The 7,500-nt window shown below is 44.3% G+C and overlaps 1 protein-coding gene across 2 annotated transcripts in view; it reads left to right on the top strand.

Moving 5' to 3' along the window:
- Nucleotides 1–7,500, top strand: part of chst11 (carbohydrate (chondroitin 4) sulfotransferase 11) — a 50,259-nt gene that overhangs the window by 39,151 nt on the left and 3,608 nt on the right. The window lies entirely within an intron of this gene.

Raw genomic sequence — 7,500 nt, 5'->3', positions numbered from 1 at the left:
CACACACACACACACACACACACACACACACACACACACACACACACACACACACACACACACACACACACACACACACACACACACACACACACACACACATACAGCATGTAGCCTCATTGTGCTGCTCATGTTCATGGCTTTCAGTGTGTCAGCTTGGATGTCATTTTCACAGCTTTCAGGAGAGAACAAAGGACACAGAGAGAGAGAGAGAGAGAGAGAAAGGGAGAGAGAATTGTGAATTGAAAGAGAAGTGTGTTACATGCAGAGAGATGATATGAGTGTGTGTCAGAGAGAAAGATGATGATTTAAGAGAGCCATAGATATGACAAGATGGAGAGAAAAATGAAGAGAGAAAGAGCTTCATGGCTGTGTGTGTGTGTGTGTGTGTGTGTGTGTGTGTGTGTGTGTGTGTGTGTGTGTGTGTGACAGACAGAAACGTCATTCCAGCCGGAGACTGAGTATTGCTCTGTCCATCCTGTCTAGTGCAGTTCACACAGATATAGAGAGAGAGGGAAAGAGAGGTTAAGAGAGAGGTGGAGAGAGAGAGACAGGGATGGAGGAGAGAAGGGGTACAGAGAATGATAGAGATGCCGAGGTAGAAAGTGAGACAGAGAGAAAGAAAGAGGTGGAATGGGAAAAAGATGGAGAGATGGGTGGAGAACAAGAGCGAAAAGGAGAGAGAGAGGGAGAGAGAGGGTTAGAGAGAGAGAGAGAGAGAGAGAGGGAGAGAGATAGAGAGAGAGAGGCACAGAGAGTCATTAAGAGCGTGCCAGTACGAGGCTCAGACCTCTGGCATGCAGCACTCCGTTTACTGAGCAAACAGGCAGGAGGACAGCGTAGGCTCACACACACACACACACACGCAAGTGTGTATGCACACAGATTTGCTATGGGTAGAGAAGAGAGCATCAGTTGAAGAGCGGTGAGATGGGAGGCCGAGTTGACATGTATACACAAACAAGCAGATCTGGATAGCTGGACTGTTCAGTACCTATCTCTGAGAAGTGTGTGTGTGTGTGTGTGTGTGTGTGTGTGTGTGTGTGTGTGCTTGCACATGCTATTTATTTAGTAGCACTGATTATGTGTCTATATGTGTGTGTATTTGTGAGACAGAGTGTGTGTGTGTTTGTATTTGTGTGTGTGTTTGTGTGTTTGTCTGTCCAGTGGCCGAGTATGATGCATCGCCCCTTAGTCAGTATGATTCCGGGTGAATGGCACTTCTGCATTCGCTTTGCGGCCCTCCATCGGCTATAACCGCACTATGTAAGTTCATCGGGTGGTTCTGTAGTACAATGGAATAACACATAAGAAAGTACAAATTTGAATTGCTTTAATGTCGCAATGCATCATACTTTCATAATTATAAACAAATAGTGTTCGTGCGACAGAGGAAAAGTGCTTTAGTGTTTCTTTAAAAGCATTTAAAAAAACAGCCTCATGTGAACAGGGCCTTAGCCAGCTGCTAATGCTAACCTAATGCTTTACATCTGCTCTACACTATCTCATATAGCTCTGTTAATATGGGGGATTTTACACATAGACAGACATCTCTCTCACACGCACACGCTCACACACACACACACACACACACACACACACACGCATACGTCACAAAAATAACTCAAACTGGACATGTCATTTGTGTTTGGCTAATAAATCACCATGGCTGTACAGTGAGAATAGTTGCTGGCGGTCTTGTTTCACACAAGTGTAAAGATAGAAGTCGATGTGTGAACGGAGCATAACACTGTACAGTACATTACACACACACACACACACACACACACACACATATACTGTACGCACAGATACTGTATCTGCACATAGGTAATCTTTTTTCAACTTTTGATAGCCTATGCACAGACCACTTGACTACTTGATTCTTCTGTGGGAACAGAAGTTATAAGACCTTATAAGTCATTAGAAAGTGGCCAGTATGTGTGTTTGATGGAGAGAGAGAGAGAGAGTCAATAAAGAGGATGTAGACAATGACTCACGCATCTGTTCATGTCATTTTGCCCTTTCTCCAGGAAAAAGGAGGGAGGGTTTCCCTCCATAATACCGCAGGGCCATGTGAGCTGCACACACAGTCACACCTCTTGTGTGTGTGTTCGATTGTGTGTGTGTGTGTGTGCGTGCACACGTGCGTGTTTGTATGTGTGCGTGTGCGTGTGCGTGTGCGTGTGCGTGTGCGTGTGTGTGTGTGTGTTTGTGTGTTTGTGTGTGTGTGTGTGTGTGTGTGTGTGAGTGAGAGAGAGAGATGGAGAAAGAGGGTATTTCCATCTGTAAAAGAGGTGGAGAGTTGATTAACTGTGTCTAATGAAAGGGAATCTGCCTCATAAAACTCTGTCTCACACACACACACTCTCTCTCACACACAAACACATACTGTACACGCACACATACATACACACACTCTTATAAAAGTTTTCAAACAGCAAGCAAATACTCATTTACTCATATTTAATCACTGAAGAGCCAATCTACAATGTAGACAAATCTCATATATGCAGAAAATATGGATGCATTCCTAGAGAGTGTGTGTGTGTGTGTGTGTGTGTGTGTGTGTGTGAGAGAGAGAGAGAGAGAGAGAGAGAGAGGGAGGGGGTGGAGGGGTGGTAGGGGCCTTCCATGTATATCGCTGGTTGAGGAGATGGGGGAAGGTCATTACATAGCAGGTCACTTTCTCAGATCATGTAAATGTGACAGCTGTATCTACTGTATAACAACACTTTTCTATCAACACAACACACACTGTGTGTGTGTGTGTGTGTGTGTGTGTGTGTGTGTGTGTGTGTGTGTGTGTGTGTGTGTGTGTGTGTGTGTGTGTGTGTGTGTTAGGGGTGGCACGGTTTTTGAAAAATGCTCCGAACCGTGCGGTTCGCATGTCACGGTTCGGAGTGTGTTTTCGTCGTACGGTCCTACGGTTCAGGCTAGTTATGGCATGCGCAATTGATTCACGTATGTGACGACGTGTTTCCCTTATGTGCGAGAGTAGGAGTATGGAGTTTTGAGTGCTGCGCGCAAGGTTTTAGAAATGGCAAGTGCGAGAGATCATCCCTAGCATTGTCAAACTGATGCACCTGACCCTGCTCGGGTGGAAGCATGTTCTTCCGCAACTGTAGACTATGCGTGCAACTTTACCAAACAGTAGAAGTAAACTCATTCTCCTTGGCCCGCTCTCGTGCGCGCTCAATGGACAACCGCCCTCGACATGCACATTAATCCAAATAGAACATTCACAATCGTGAACGCAATGACGCACAGAAGACGATTAGCTAAATTACTGTTAAAAACGGTTAGCATCAGACATTTGATCAAATCTCTTGCATTCAAGTTGACTGACCATCTCAATACCAATGTTTTCAACTCCAAGGCTTAAAAGGGCCTGTCCCAAGGAGAAAAAGTATTAGCTTACCTTGAAACTAAAACACATGTTGGGAAACTGAACAGTCCAACCAGTAGAGTATGATGAGCTTAGCCTGCTACTTTGTTTACAATATTTTGAGGCTTCAGCCAGACAGCTGAATTTAAGAGGTGGAGTTATAATGAATAGTATGCTAAAGCATAAAGTTTGCTGTTATGAATATCAGACATGTCAGTATATAGAATGAATAAATAATTACATAATGTGTGTGTTTCAAATAAAGACAAGCTTTACATCTTGTTAAAAAATCATTCACACTATGAAAGGAGAGCGATAAAAAGGTGATGCAATGAAAAATATGGGTGGACGACCTACATTTTGTGCTGGTGCACCATCCCTGCCAAATAAATGAAAAGATTGTTGAAATCATCAATGTCTTCCCTCTTGCTTTATCAAAATCTCAACTGAAGCTTAAAGTTTCCTCAGACAATAATGTGCTTTATGTGAAGTCAAATTCAGTTTGTGCATTATGACATGATAATATTCTCTAAATACTCTAGCCTAATTGTGGATGATTAAGCTATGTGCTGAAATTTGTTTCTGGAGTGTTAAAGAGTAAAAGAAAAAATAAAAACGAGAACCGCACCGAACCGAAAACCGTGACCCTAAACCGTGATACGAACCGAACCGCAGATTTTGTGAACCGTGCCACCCCTAGTGTGTGTGTGTGTGTGTGTGTGTGTGTGTGTGTGTGTGTGTGTGTGTGTGCGTGTGTGTGTGTATAGGCTATTCATACACCTCTGCTTGTCAGTTGAAAGAGATCTTGTAGGAGACCGGAGGAGTAGAGCACACTGAATGACCTCTGTATATCAGATGCGCTATATAAATAACCTTGACTGGACTTGACTTGAGGGCTGGGAGTAGATAAAGAGGGAGAAGGTGGGATCAGATGGCTTTGACCTTGGAGGACTTGTGTTTGACCTTGGAGAGCCGGTGTTACGTCTGGTGCAGCCGCAGGACAAGCAGAGAGAGGAAGAGATCAAAACAACAGATTGCAAGGACATTGTTAACATTGGGAACAAAGAAGCAGTAGGACAGGAATTGCTAAGGGTAGCGGGAGAGAAGCGAACGTTTCGCGTGTGTGTGTGTGTGTGTGTGTGTGTGTGTGTCTGTGTGTGTGTGTGTGTGTGTGTGTGTGTGTGTGTGTGTGTGTGTGTGTGTGTGTGTGTGTGTGTGTGTGTGTGTGTGTGCGTGCATGAGTGTGTGCGTGTGTGTGTGTGTGCGAGAGAGAGTGTGTGGCCATTCAAATGCAAGTCCATGCTCAAAGCACCTCAGGCCTTGCATGCATTATAATCCATCTGATTCAGTTTTTTTATCTAAAAGCGTAGATTAGAAGACCCTTTGCGACACGACTGAAAGTTCGACTATTTCATCCATCAGCAGCTGCATGCCGTCTCTCACGACTCTATTTGGTTTGTTGTCTTCGTCAGTCGGCAGGAGCTCGTGGGTGTGTTAATTTACAAGAGAGTCATGAGAACGTTCAGTACTCCCAAACGCTCGTTATCCATTTCACAGAGCTGCAGCAGCAGTGCAAATCCTGAAGGCCTTATAAAAGCTTTCAAACAGCAAGCAAACAACCAAACGACTAATACTCATTTTAACGCATCTCACAGAGAGTCTCACAGACCGTAAGCTGATGACGCATGAGGCAGTTTTTTGGGCAATGTTCCGGGGCAATGTTCCTCATTATTATCGCTCTGAACTCTTAAAAAAGGGTTCTTGAGGTGCCATATAGAACCATACAGTCTTTAAAGAACATATTCGTTTGATTAGCCCTTCAAAATCATTTAAAGAACCATCTAGAAATGCCATATATGAAGCATGCAATAGAACCATTTTTGGTTCTATAACTTTTTTTCTAAGAGTGTGTCACACTCCCATTGATATATGGCAACAATGTCCTCCCTGGAGAACTTCAGTCATCAGTAGGCAAATCATCTTGATCATCCAATCAGAATAAATGGAACTGGGCAAAAGGTGTAACCCTATCCCCACGTATCATGTACCTTTAGTCACAGGAGCTATATCGTCTATCTTCATGAGCTATCTTATCCTCCTGGTGGCAATATGCCCTGAAGTCTTATCAAAGCTATTTTCGTCATAGAGTTCCCACGGAAATTCCTTTCAGTCAAAAGCATGTTTGTGCACGAAAGGCAATTATCGTGATTCACAGCTAAGCTTTGCATCCCGTTGTTCTGTTTGTTATGCGGATATGAGTCGTGTGCAAGAAGGATTCTGTGCGGCTCAGGTGAGATGTGGAAATCTTCACAGACTTTGAGTAGACAAAGAGTCCTTAAGACTATTTCCGCCTCTTTCGCTCACTTGCTTTCTCTCAATCTTACACACACACACACACACACACATACTGTATGAGTGCAGTCATGGGTGAGAGGTCGCGGTGTCAAAAGACCACCAAGTTCCTATTCCATGAGCTCACATTTGGTTGTTATGGCGACATAAGATATATGGGGAGACATTTTCTTTTCTTTTTTTTTTAGCTCAGCCACAAAGAGGAGAGCTGTTCCCTCGTCTCCAACCCCCCCCCCACACACACACACACACACCCTTCTCCCTCTCTCTCTCTATCTAACTATCTCACTCATATGCACAGGCATTTCTATAGTCTCTCTATCAGCGTATCTCTCTCATATCTTAATTACTGCAGTCTTGCTTCGTAACTGTGTGACTCAGCTTTGAATACAGATGAATCTCGGGCTTTGTCTTCTAAGTGTGTGCCGAAAGAATGGCTGAGACCCCTCACAGAAAAAAAAGCGGCCCGTCTCAAAGGGAGATGAAAAAGTCTTAAAAAAGTGATATGGTGTCTGACAAAAAAAAAAAAAAAAAAAGCCGGAGGCACCGTGGGACAAAGAGACTGTGTTGACAGCGATGACTGAGAGAGAAGAATGCACTCGTTTCTCTGATGTGACAGACATGAAAGGAGACGTCCTGCTTTTCATAAGCATGCGACGGGAGAGGTTCTCAGTCATGCAGATAGGAAGAGAGGAGAGGAGAGGAAAGGAGGAGTGGGGAGGAGAGAGAGAGGCATTCAGTCATGCAGATAGGGAGAGAGGAGAGTAGAGGAGAGGAAAGGAGGAGAGGAGGGGAGAGGAGAGGCGCTCGGTCATGCAGATACTGTAGGGAGAGGAGAGGAGAGGAAAAAGAGAGAGGGAGAGGCACTCAGTCATGCAGATAGGAACAGAGGAGAGGAGTGGAGAAGAGAGGGAGAGTGTCGTGCAGAGAGGAAAGGAGGAGCGAGGGAGGGAGAAGGGGGAAAAGAAGGGAGAGGGCAGGTGAAGAGGTGAAGAACATGAAAGAGAAGAGGGGAAAGGTGGAAGGAATGGAGAGATGAGAGCAGAGGATGAATGAGGGGACGAGTGTCAAAGGAGGGCAGCAAAGTGGATGGAGAGAGGTAGAGAAAAGCAGGAGAGAGAGAATAAAGAGAGGGAGGAGAAAGACAGAAGAGGATGAGGGGAGGGGGGTGAAAGTAAGAGAGAGACGATGACCAAACAGAGGAAGGCACACGAGAGAAATTCATTCTTGAAATCTCATTGGTATTCACAGACATTTTTGTCTCTGAAGAGTCTCATAAAAAAAAACTTGCTAGAATGAACTCAAACAAAGAGGAATAAAACCTTCGTTATGGTGCATCAAGCAAATGGCGATATAAAGGAAATATATTGCTGAGAGCCAGATGAACGATTTGTTGCATTGGGCTATCATGTGGTTATGAAAAATGAATGAGTTTGAGAGAACTTTCTGGTGCCTTTGGGACCGAGTGTGTTTTTGTAGCAGCGGGCGTACGATGTGCTGTGGCACTTGGGCTTTTTATTTTGCTTCAAGGGAGTTTGCCTTGAATTTGGTAATGAAACCAAAATGCTGTGTTAACTTTGTTCGTTTTCTGTGTCCCTCTCTCTCTCTCTCTCTCTCTCTCTCTACCTCTTGCTGTCTTTTCATGCTTTGCTTCTCTTTGCTCTTCATCTCTCCCTTCATCCATTTCCACCCCTCTTTCTTTCTTCTTTCACTCTTCATTCTCTCTCTGTTCTTCTGTGTTCTTTCTGCCCTCTTGGATT

This window comes from Sardina pilchardus, chromosome 17 (assembly GCF_963854185.1).
Source record: "Sardina pilchardus chromosome 17, fSarPil1.1, whole genome shotgun sequence".
Classification (NCBI taxonomy): Eukaryota; Metazoa; Chordata; class Actinopteri; order Clupeiformes; family Clupeidae; genus Sardina; species Sardina pilchardus.
The sequence above is the reverse complement of the archived record's forward strand: the minus strand, read 5'-3'. Positions and strand labels throughout refer to the sequence as shown.